The sequence below is a fragment of the Mesoplodon bidens genome (genome assembly GCF_964165515.1).
Source record: "Mesoplodon bidens genome assembly, chromosome: 5".
In the NCBI taxonomy this organism is placed as follows: domain Eukaryota; kingdom Metazoa; phylum Chordata; class Mammalia; order Artiodactyla; family Ziphiidae; genus Mesoplodon; species Mesoplodon bidens.
In genome coordinates this window covers 103,704,058-103,717,262 of record NC_138161.1, presented here as the reverse complement: position 1 = coordinate 103,717,262, position 13,205 = coordinate 103,704,058, and the positions used below count along the sequence as shown (strand labels likewise).

At 41.2% G+C, this 13,205-nt stretch overlaps 1 protein-coding gene across 6 annotated transcripts in view; it reads right to left on the bottom strand.

The window, feature by feature from the left end:
- The window catches only part of LPP (LIM domain containing preferred translocation partner in lipoma), a 698,762-nt gene that overhangs the window by 616,768 nt on the left and 68,789 nt on the right, over positions 1–13,205 (bottom strand). For all 6 annotated transcript variants that reach the window (XM_081235262.1, XM_081235261.1, XM_081235266.1 and 3 more), the window contains one exon: positions 10,149–10,265. The gene's annotated coding sequence lies outside the window, so the exon portion shown is untranslated. The remainder of the gene's footprint in view (positions 1–10,148; positions 10,266–13,205) is intronic.

Genomic DNA, 13,205 nt, shown 5'->3' with positions numbered 1-13,205 from the left:
TCGCCCCACATTCCCTACCCCGCCCTCCCCACGGTGTGAGTGAGCCAGAGCCCCCGAATCAGCTGCTCCTTTAACCCCGTCCTGTCTGAGGGAACAGACGCCTTCAGGTGACCTACACGCAGAGGCGGGTCCAAATCCAAAGCTGAACCCCAGGAGCTGTACGAACAAAGAAGGGAAAGGGAAATCTCTCCCAGCAGCTTCAGGAGAAGTGGATTAAATCTCCACAATCAACTTGATATATCCTGCATCTGTGCAATACCTGAATAGACAACGACGCATCCCAAAACGGAGGCAGTGGACTTTGGGAGCAGCTGTTGACTTGGGGTTTGCTTTCTGCATCTAATTTGTTTCTGGTCTTATGTTTATCTTAGTCTAGTATTTAGAATTTATTATCATTGGTAGATTTGTTTATTGATTTGGTTGCTCTCTTCCTTTTATATATATATATATAAATTTTTTTTTCTTTTTCTCTTTTTGTGAGGGTGTATGTATATGCTTCTTTGTGTGATTTTGTCTGTATAGCATTGCTTTTACCATTTATACTAGGGTTCTGTCTGTCCGTTTTCATTTGTTTCCTTGTTTTTTAGTATAGTTTTTAGTGCTTGCTATCATTGGTGGATGTGTATTTTTGGTTTGGTTGATCTCTTCTTTCTTTCTTTCTTTCTTTTTTTATTACTTTTTAATTTTTTTATTTTTAATAATTTTTTTAATTTTTTGTTTTAATAACTTTTTAATTTAATTTTATTTTTTTGTTCTTTTTTTCTCCCTTTTCTTCTGAGCCATGTGGTTGACAGGGTCTTGGTGCTCTGGCCAGATGTCAGCCCTGAGTCTCTCAGGTGGGAGAGCCAAGTTCAGAACATTGGTCCACCAGAGACCTCCTGGCTCCACGTGATATCAAACGGCAAAAGCGCTCCCAGAGAACTCCATCTCAATGCTAAGAACCAGCTCCACTCAATGACCAGCACCCTACAGTGCTGGATACCCTATGCCAAACAACTAGCAAGACAGGAACACAACCCCACCCATTAGCAGAGAGCCTGCCTAAAATCATAAGGTCACAGACACCCCAAAACACACCACTGAATGCGGTTCTGCCCACCAGAAAGAGAAGACCCAGCATCATCCACCAGAACACAGGCACCAATCCACTCCACCAGAAAGCCTACACAAACCACTGAACCAGCCTTAGCCACTGGAGGCAGACACCAAAAACAAGGGGAACTATGAACCTGCAGCCTGCAAAAAGGAGACCCCAAATATAGTAAGTTAAGCAAAATGACAAGACGGAGAAACACACGGCAGATGAAGGAGCAAGGTAAAACCCCACCAGACCAAATAAATGAAGAGCAAATAGGCAGTCTACCTGAAAAAGAATTCAGAGTAATGATAATAAAGATGATCCAAAATCTTGGAAATAGAATGGAGAAAATACAAGAAACGATTAACAAGGACCTAGAAGAAGTAAAGAGCAAACAAACAATGAAGAACAACACAATAAATAAAATTAAAAATTCTCTAGGAGGAATCAATAGCAGAATAACTGAGGCAGAAGAATGGATAAGTGACCTGGCAGATAAAATAGTAGAAATAACTACCGCAGAGCAGAATAAAGAAAAAAGAATGAAAAGAATTGAGGACAGTCTCAGAGACATCTGGGAAAACATTAAACACACCAACATTCAAATTATAGAGGTCCCAGAAGAAGAACAGAAAAGAAAAGGGGCTGAGAAAATATCTGAAGAGATTATAGTTGAAACCTCCCTAATATGGGAAAGGAAATAGTCAATGAAGTCCAGATAGCGCAGAGAGTCCCATACAGGATAAATCCAAGGAGAAACATGCCAAGACACATATTAATCAAACTATCAAAAATTAAATACAAAGAAAAAGTAAAAGTAGCAAGGGAAAAACAACAAATAACATACAAGGGAATCCCCATAGTGTTAACAACTGATCTTTCAGCAGAAACAATGAAAGCCAGAAGGGAGTGGTAGGACATATTAAAAGTGACGAAAGGGAAAAACCTACAATCAGGATTACTCTACCCAGCAAGGATCTCATTCAGATTCGATGGAGAAATTAAAACCTTTACAGACAAGCAAAAGCTAACAGAATTCAGCACCACCAAACCAGCTTTACAACAAATGCTAAAGGAACTTCTTTAGGCAGGAAACACAAGAGAAGGGAAACACCTACAATAACAAACCCAAAATAATTAAGAAAATGGTAATAGGAACATACATATCAATAACTACCTTAAATGGAAATGGATTAAATGCTCCAACCAAAACACATAGACTGGGGCTGAATGGATACAAAAACAAGACCTGTATATATGCTGTCTGCAAGACACCCACTTCAGTCCTAGGGACACATACAGACTGAAAGTGAGGGGACGGAAAAAAATATTCCATGCAAATGGAAACCAAAAGAAAGCTGGAGTAGCAATTCTCATATCAGACAAAACAGACTTTAAAATAAAGACTATTACAAGAGACAATGAAGGACACTACATAATGATCAAGGGGTCAAACCAAGATGAAGATACAATTGTAAACATTTATGCACCCAACACAGGAGCACCTCAATACATAAGGCAAATGCTAACAGCCATACAAGGGGAAATCAACAGTAACACAATCATAGGAGGGGACTTTAACACCCCACTTTCACCAAGGGACAGATCATCCAAAATGAAAATAAATAAGGAAACACAGCTTTAAATGATGCATTAAACAAGATGGACTTAAATTGATATTTATAGGACATTCCACCCAAAAACAACAGAATACACTTTCTTCTCAAGTGCTCATGGAACATCCTCCAGGATAGACCCTATCTTGTATCACCAATCAAGCCTCGGTAAATTTAAGAAAATTGAAATCGTATCAAGTATCTTTTCCGACCACAACACTAAGAGACTGGAAATCAATTGCAGGAAAAAATCTGTAAAAAAAATACAAACATGTGGAGGCTAATAATACACCACTAAATAACCAAGAGATCACTGAAGAAATCAAAGAGGAAATCAAAAAGTACCTAGAAACAAATGACAATGAAAACATGACAACCCAAAACCTATGGGATGCAGCAAAAGCAGTTCTAAGAGGGAAGTTTATAGCAATACAATCCTACCTCAAGAAACAACAAACATCTCAAATAAACAGCCTAACCTTACACCTAAAGTAATTAAAGAAAGAAGAACCAAAAAAACCCCAAAGTTAGCAGAAGGAAAGAAATCATAAAGATCAGATCAGAAATAAATGAAAAAGAAATGAAGGAAGCAATACCTAATATCAATAAAACTAAAAGCTGGTTCTTTGATAAGATAAACAAAATTGATAAACCATTAGCCAGACTCATCGAGAAAAAAAGGAGAAGACTCAAATCAACAGAATTAGAAATGAAAAAGGAGAAGTAACAACTGACACTGCAGGAATGCAAAGGATTATAAGAGACTACTACAAACAACTATATGCCAATAAAATGGACAACCTGGAAGAAATGGACAAACTCTTAGAAAAGCACAAACTTCCAACACTGAACGAGGAAGAAATAGAAAATATAAACAGACCAATCACAAACACTGAAATTGAGACTGTGATTAAAAATCTTCCAACAAACAAAAGCCCAGGACCAGATGCCTTCACAGGCAAATTCTATCAAACATTTAGAGAAGAGCTAACACCTATCCTTCTCAAACTCTTCCAAAATATAGCAGAGGGAGGAACACTCCCAAACTCTTTCTATGAGGCCACCATCACCCTGATACCAAAACCAGACAAAGATGTCACAAAGAAAGAAAACTACAGGCCAATATCACTGATGAACATAGATGCAAAAATCCTCAACAAAATAATAGCAAACAGAATCCAACAGCACAGTAAAAGGATCATACACCATGATCAAGTGGGGGTTATCCCAGGAATGTGAGGATTCTTCAATATAAGCAAATCAATCAATGTGATACACCATATTAACAAATTGAGGAATAAAAACCATATGATCATCTCAATAGATGCAGGAAAAGCTGTTGACAACATTCAACACCGATTTATGATAAAAATCCTCCAGAAAGTAGGCACAAAAGGAACTTACCTCAACATAATAAAGGCCATATATATGACAAACCTACAGCCAACATCGTTCTCAATGGGGAAAAACTGAAACCATTTCCTCTAAGATCAGGAACAAGACAAGGCTGTCCACTCTCACCACTATTATTCAACATAGTTTTGGAAGTTTTAGCCACAGCAATCAGAAAAGAAAAAGAAATAAAAGGAATCAAAATCAGAAAACAAGAAGTAAAGCTGCCACTGTTTGCAGATGACATGATACTATACATAGAGAATCCTAAAGATGCTACCAGAAAACTACTAGAGCTAATCAATGAATTTGGTAAAGCAGCAGGATACAAAATTAATGCACAGAAATCTCTTGCATTCCTATACACTAATGATGAAAAATCTGAAAGAGAAATTAAGGAAACACTCCCATTTACCACTGCAACAAAAAGGATAAAATACCTAGGAATAAAACTACCTAAGGAGACAAAAGACCTGTATGCAGAAAACTATAAGACACTGATGAAAGAAATTAAAGATGATACAAACAGATGGAGAGATATACCATTTTCTTGGATTGGAAGAATCAAAATTGTGAAAATGATGGTACTACCCAAAGCAGTCTACAGATTCAATGCAATCCCTATCAAACTACCAGTGGCATTTTTCACAGAACTAGAACAAAAAATTTCACAGGTTGTATGGAAACACAAAAGACTCCGAATAGCCAAAGCAATCTTGTGAAAGAAAAATGGAGCTGGAGGAATCAGGCTCCCAGACTTCAGACTATACTACAAATCTACAGTAATCAAGACAGTATGGTACTGGCACAAAAACAGAAATATAGATCAAAGGAACAGGATGGAAAGCCCAGAGATAAACCCATGCACCTATGGTCACCTTATTTTTGATAAAGGAGGCAAGAATATACAATAGAGAAAAGACACCCTCTTCAATAAGCGATGCTGGGAAAACTGGACAGCTACATGGAAAAGAATGAAATTAGAAAACTCCCTAATGCCATACACAAATATAAACTCAAAATGGATTAAAGACCTAAATGTAAGACCAGACACTATAAAACTCTTAGAGGAAAACATAGGCAGAACACTCTATGACATAAATCACAGCAAGATCCTTTTTGACCCACCTCCTAGAGAAATGGAAATAAAAATAAACAAATGGGACCTAATGAAACTTAAAACCTTTTGCACAGCAAAGGAAACTACAAACAAGATGAAAAGACAACCCTCAGAATGGGAGAAAATATTTGCAAATGAAGCAACTGACAAAGGATTAATCTCCAAAAAATACAAGCAGCTCATGCAGCTCAATATCAAAAAAAAAACAAACAACCAAATCCAAAAGTGGACAGAAGACCTAAATAGACATTTCTCCAAAGAAGATATACAGATTGCCAACAAACACACGAAAGGATGCTCAGCATCACTGATCATTAGAGAAATGCAAATCAAAACTACAATGAGGCATCACCTCACACCAGTCAGAATGGCCATCATCAACATATCTACAAACTAAATGCTGGAGAGGGTGTGGAGAAAAAGGAACCCTATTGCACTGTTGGTGGGAAGGTAAATTGATACAGCCACTATGGAGAACAGTATGGAGGTTCCTTCAAAAACTAAAAATAGAACTACCATATGACCCAGCAATCCCACTACTGGGCATATACCCTGAGAAAACCATAATTCAAAAAGAGTCATATACCACAATGTTCACTGCAGTTCTATTTACAATAGCCAGGACATGGAAGCAACCTAAGTGTCCATCGACAGATGAATGGATAAAGAAGATGTGGCACATATATACAATGGAATATTATTCAGTTAAACTGAAATGAAATTGAGTTATTTGTAGTGATATGGATGGTCCTAGAGTCTGTCATACAGAGTGAAGTAAGTCAGAAAGAGAAAAACAAATACCGTATGCTAACACATATATATGGAATCAAAAAAAAAATGGTTCTGAAGAACCTAGGGGCAGGACAGGAATAAAGACGCAGGCGGAGAGAATGGACTTGAGGACACAAGGAGGGAGAAGGGTCAGCTGGGACGAAGTGAGAGAGTGGCATGGACATATATACACTACCAAATGTAAAATAGACAGCTAGTGGGAGGCAGCCACATAGCACAGGGAGATTAGCTCCCTGCTGTGTGACCACCTAGAGGGGTGGTATAGGGAGGGTGGGAGGGAGATGCAAGAGGGAGGAGATATGGGGATATATGTATATGCATAGCTGATTCACTTTGTTATAAAGCAGAAACTAACACACCATTGTAAAGCAATTATACTCCAATAAAGATGTTATAGAAAAAAAAAAAAAGACCTGGGCAGAGAGCAAGCACACGCCCTGTGAACCAGGAGTAAATATTTGGCAGCAGTCTATACAGGACTCATGCAGTTCTCCATCCATTCGCCATCAGCCCCCCTCCACCACATAGTAGCCCAATGGGGGAGAACCTGAGAACTCCTGACAACCTAGGGCTCTACCCAAGGTAGAGTACAAGTGTGTCCACTGTGCTGAGGTCACGAAATAGAAGCATGTGGAATTAGGAGGAAGGAAACAAAAGAAAGAGCCAGCTTCTCCTTCTACTTACATGGACAGCAAAACATCTCCAACAACACATCCCTTGGTTACAGAACAGCCACAGGGCCTCAGGAGTCTGGATGAGTCCCTGCTCAGACCCAACAACTCCTTCTGTAACTTTTGAAGCAGTAGCATAAAAGCATTAAAGCTGGCTACACAGATGGTCACACATGCCCAGAAATCACCTGACTGACAGACTGGAGGGAGCCAAGACCTTCACCTCTGACGGAAGTGACCAATGCTTTGCTTCCGGTAGAGATTAATACCTGATTCTTCTGAGGACCAAAGAGGAAATATTAAAACTGAAAGCCCTTGGCTACCATCAACAATTGTATGCTAGTATCAACAGAGGGAAATAATTTCCTTCCTGACTCCCACTAGGCCAGTCATGCCTAGAGCAGAAGGTGTGATTATCTAATCAAACAACGCAAGTCCCAAATGGCTAGACTATAGCTTCTAGGGAATTTCTCAAAGCACTGAGACTTCCTCAGTCTCTGAATCTACCTCCCTCCACCTCCTGCTGCCTAGAGCAAAAACAAATAGGGAAAGTAATCATGATACGCAACTTCATCTCAACTTCAACCATGATCATTAAGCTAGGTTCCAGATCTAGCTCCTTTCCAAGACGGAGGGCAAATCACTGCCCATCCAGTCCTGGGGATGATGTGGGTACAGAGTTGGAAGTAAGGACACACTGAGCGTATACTATGCACTAGGAACAGCGCAAGGGATTGCACATTCCATTGTCTTATGTTTCTTTATATTCAAGATCAATATTTTTCTTTATAGTCCATGTCTTATTTTTCTTTATATTCTTTATGTTGAAACTAAAGAAGAAAACAAGTGTAATGACCTATCATGTATGGACCACACTTTACAGTTTGCAAAACAAGTTGGCATCTATCAACCCACTTGCTCTAAACAAACATGAGAGGTGGGCAGGACAACGATTATTATTCCTAATCCTCTGATCAGGGGAATGAAGGCGGAGGGATGTTGTTTTCTAGGGTTGCACATCTAATATTTGGCAGGTCTTCTGATACCCCATGCCACCATACTCGCTGCCTTTTTATGCACTCGCAAACTTCTTAAGGTGTACTTGGTCCCAGAAGCCTATTTCTGTCCAGTTATTTGTTTCATTCTCATAAAACCATGAAGTTCAGCCTCATCTGTGCTAGAATTCCTAAAGCTTTCCAACAGAGAATTGGCCAGCACCTGATAGAACACCCTCAGGAAAAGGGCCAGTCACTACCTTTGGATTTAGTCTTTCTATCCAGGAAAATGCACTGTGCACCTATTATGTGCCAGAGATCCTACGAGCCTGTGGAGCTACACATATGAGCAGGAGATGCTGCCCCTGTTCTGACTGCATTTTATATTCTTAAAGGCCATTGTCATGTGTGCCCTGCATCCTGCCTTTGCCGGGTCTCATTCCTGTAACAGTGGGACATCATTTCCGGTCCTCTCAACATCCTAGTGTGGATAGGCCAGTTGGCTAATGCCCCTTTCAGAGGAGGAGGGAAGGACTAAAGTCCAACACCCTAGGAGAGCCCCAACAGGAGGATAAAAAAAAGGTTTCTGGTCGCCCACAAAGCCTTAGTCCTCTCTCTGCCCCCTATCAGCACTCACATACTCTTTGGAGGAGCCACCTCTTCTCCACTGTGTAGCTGCCATAAGCTTCCAGGTGACAGCAGGCAGCCAGCTCGTGACCAAGAGGGGAAACATCCTGAGGATGCAGCCAACACACACACAAGAGGGCGCAGCAAGGAGCACTGCAGAGAAACAGAGCCCAGGTCCTGCTCAAACGGAGCCTAAGGCCCACCTTACCTCAGGACTTGCCGGCTTCTGGCAGGGCCACCCACCCTCGCTGTTCTCTCTGTACTGCAGTCTGAGGCTGCATCAGTGTTTTGGAAGACAAAGGCCACTGCTGGCTCATAATTAGCTTATGGACAACAGACACTTCTGAGTTTCTTCCAACGTGCTCCTGGTAAGGTGCTCTCTCCCATTCTGTCACGACACACTCGATTTTTTGTTTGAATCCAAGTACAGGCTTCATATTCATCACTATTTAATTTTAAGCACTGAAAAAACTCAGGCAGTAGAGCGGAGAACAAAGGTTTACAACTGATGCTCAAAGTATATGCTTGGGGCAAAACATTTCAGACCATGTTTGAAATGTTAACAGACTAAAATGTTTGAGTCCAAGCAGTGGTTTCCAGCCTTTCATCTTATGCAGATCCATAGGTGCAAAGAACACTGGGTGTCCTTTTAAGATACATTGATTAAGAAAACAAAGGGTGGGGTTTCCCTGGTGGCGCAGTGGTTGAGAGTCTGCCTGTCGATGCAGGGGACACGGGTTCATGCCCCGGTTCAGGAAAATCCCACATGCCGCTGAGCGGCTGGGCCCGTGAGCCACGGCCACTGAGCCTGCGCGTCTGGAGCCTGTGCTCCGCAACCGGAGAGGCCACAACAGTGAGAGGCCCGCGTACCGCAAAAAAAAAAAAAAAAGAAAACAAAGGGTGACAAGATGTAACTGTAAACTCAGCCATACTTTTAAATGAAATTAGTTTTATGGATCACAACAGCATCTGCTCCCTTTTGAAAAACTACACCATAAACATGGCAACACATATTATTTATTTGGTAAAAAGCCAGAGGTGGGGCATATAGGGACTGGCCCTGGAGATGGAGAGCAAAAATCTAGAATTCTAAACAGAAGCCTCTCCCAGAATCCCCCAGCTATTTTCCTCAGATCCCCCTACAGCCCAGGGTATCCCATACCATCGATTCTTTTCTAGAATACGATGTTCTACCTGCTATAAACACAGAGGAATTCCAAAACACAAGGGAAAATTTCCCTTACCTGCTCACCATTCTCCTTTCTGAGTGTGCAACAGGATTCCAAGATTCAAACTCAGATCCCTGTGGAGCCCGTGCAGGCCCTTTAAGACAAAGGTGCACACCCTTGACTAAGAGAATTTAGCTTCCCCTACCTCAAAGGGTTGATGTGAAATACAGTAACATCACAGACGAAGCATCTTGCACCGGGGTGAGCAAGAGCCGCTCAATACTACTACTTCTTTTCCTCAGAAACACCCATAACACTGTTCATTGACACTTTCTTTCTGGTCCTTCAATTTCAAGAACACATCCCTCCATGACAAAGGAGAAAGAAGGAGGCAATGCAATTATTGGCAATCTAAAATCCTCATTCGTCCAAATCTTCTTCCAATTTCTCTTCCTGCCACCTTCCAAGAGCTGAGTCCTGACTTTGCTTTGCCACACATTTTATTAGCATTATTATATCCTGTCCATTGCCAATGAAATCGACTCAGGAAGAACATTTTTTGTTCTTCTTAGTCCATCCTAGTTACCAGTGCCCATGCTTTAAATGGAAACCACTGATTTTTACAACTCATTAAAATATGCATATTGATTATAAAAGGAAAAAGTTTTCTTCTTTGCATAGGACTCACCAACTGGGGAAAAATATCTACCCTCCGATGAGTGTCCTGTAGAACAACGGAGAAAGCACTAAACTGGAATCAGGTGACTGGATTCTGTCTTCAGTTCTCTTTCCTCAATGTTCCCACCTGTCGAAATGGGAGATGAAGGTTGCTTATGAATCTCTAGGATCTTACCAGCTGTAGAACTTCCCAAGTTTATGAACTTACTGGGTAAACCATACTGGGAATACCAGGCTTGAAACCCATAAATCTAGTGGCTGACCTCTGTATCTCCTAAGCTGCCAGTCAGCTCCTGGCACTTCTATTTCACTAATGTGCCTTAGAATGATGAGGAAGGAGAATGCTGGTACCCCAGCGTTCATACCTCAGTTTTTGGGGAGAATATGGCTTCATCATAATATCAGAAGTGAAAGAGATAGATCAATTAGATACTCACATTTTAGGCAAGAAAAAATTAACAGCAAAATCTGAACTACAATAAATAAAAAGAGACAAGGAATATGAGTTTGGAGATAGATTTCTAACTATGGGATCTAGTGGCCGCTGTGAACCTTAGTTTCCTTGCCCAAAACATGAGAGACAGTGAGCAGCAGAGGGCTGGACAACCTTGATGCTTCCTGGGAAGTTCTCATTACTGGAGGACTTTATTTATTTCATTAAGAACAATCAGTATTTTGCTATGGATTCTGCAATATATATTCCAACAGACAATTCCAGGGTAGCTGGTTGTTAAAAAGTGTGTCTTGGGCCTCCCTGGTGGCGCAGTGGTTGAGAGTCCGCCTGCCGATGCAGGGGATACGGGTTCGTGCCCCGGTCTGGGAGGATCCCATGTGCCGCGGAGCGGCTGGGCCCGTGAGCCGTGGCCGCTGGGCCTGCGCGTCCGGAGCCTGTGCTCCGCAACGGGAGAGGCCACAACAGTGAGAGGCCCGCATACCACAAAAAGAAGAAAAAAAAAAAAAAAAGTGTGTCTTTTGTAGACACAGGGGAAATCCACATACCAGAAAAATGACTACTCCCATTTTCACTGCTGTCATTTTAAACATTATTGAACCAATCATACAATTGTTTTGTGAATATGATCCCATTCAATCTTCAAGTACCTGTACAAACTCAAAGTTGAGAGAGACCTTAAAAATGACCCACTTCAACCCTTCCAACTGACAGGAGAAGAACCTGGGGGCCAGAGGAGGGAGGTGGCCACCCAGGAGTGCACCATTAGTGAGTGGCAGGCAGCCCAGGGCTCAAGTCCAGGGCTCGTTCCACTGGACCGAGGTACGGCCACTGTAACAGAAGATGTCACCGACACTCGCTGGCCAGAGACCTGCCATCAGCCACACAATCAGCTTCAGAGGAAAACCAGGACTTACACACCCAGACCTCAGAACACCGGCTTCAAAGCTCTTGCATAAACACATGAAAGGATGCTCACCATCACTAATCATTAGAGAAATGCAAATCAAAACTACAATGAGGTATCACCTCACACCAGTCAGAATGGCCATCATCAAAACATCTACAAACAATAAATGCTGTAGAGGGTGTGGAGAAAAGGGAACCCTATTGCACTGTTGGTGGCAAGGTAAATTGATACAGTCACTATGGAGAACAGTATGGAGGTTCCTTCAAAAACTAAAAATAGAACTACCATATGACCCAGCAATCCCACTACTGGGCATATAACCTGAGAAAACCATAATTCAAAAAGAGTCATGTACTACAATGTTCACTGCAGCTCTATTTACAATAGCCAGGACATGGAAGCAACCTAAATGTCCATCGACAGGTGATGGATAAAGAAGATGTGGCACATATACAATGGAATATTACTCAGCCATAAAAAGAAACAAAATTGAGTTATTTGTAGTGAGGTGGATGGACCTAGTGTCTGTCATACAGAGTGAAGTAAGTCAGAAAGAGAAAAACAAATACCGTATGCTAACACACATATGTGGAATCAAAAAAAAAGGTTCTGAAGAACATAGGGGCAGGACAGGAATAAAGACACAGACTAGAGAATGGACTTGAAGACACGGGGAGGGGGAAGGGTAAGCTGGGACGAAGTGAGAGAATGGCATGGACTACCAAATGTAAAATAGCTAGCTAGTGGGAAGCAGCCGCATAGCACAGGGAGATTAGCTCTGTGCTTTGTGACCACCTAGAGGGGTGGGGTAGGGAGGGTGGGAGGGAGATGCAAGAGGGAGGGATATGGGGATATTTGTATATGTATAGCTGATTCACTTCGTTATAAAGCAGAAACTAACACACCATTGTAAAGCAATTATACTCCAATAAAGATGTTAAAAAAAAAAAAGTTCTTGCATATAGCCCAACAGCAGAAAGAAACTAAGTTGGGAAAATGGAGTATAATCAAGGTGAGTCCAGCAAAGCAATGTGTTTCCTGAGAGCTAGCGCTCTTGACAGGCATTCGAAATTTCAAAGCCATCTCACTAAAATGAGAGAAAGGCATAATTTCAAACTTGCTGAGGGGATGGAATGTGAGGAGTCCAACACTGGCTCTGTGGACAGTGAAATCTCAAAAAAAATTAAAAAACAAAAAGACCCCACCTCCAAGCCCCAGAAAACCTAAGCTTCTCCTTGCAGAGGGAGATATCAATCTTAACAGTTTCTACAACAGCAGCAAAGGGTAGCTGACTTCCCAGATTTTCAAACCTCGCTGAAAGGTAAAGCTCTCCACCTTGGGCCTGGGGCAATGTTTCAGGCACTGGCTAGCTTCTCTCCATGCACAAATGAACACGGTTCCCCGTTTCCATAGTCAACTTTTCTTCTAATTTTTTTTCTTCTTTTCCATAAAGAGAACAAGCAGTTCTGCTAAAAAACCACTGTGAAATGATTGAAGTTCTCAGGCAAACAAACCATTAGCAGAGTTCAAATGCAATTTAAATTACCAGTTGTTAAAGTGCGCCTCGATTTCTCTGTAAGTTTCCAAGGAGAATTACATACTATACACCATTTAATTGATTGTTTTCTATTTTTTAACATCCATTTATTCCCCCCCATTTTATTTCCAGAAGTGTCTATAAAAGCTTCCCTTTAAAAAATTATACA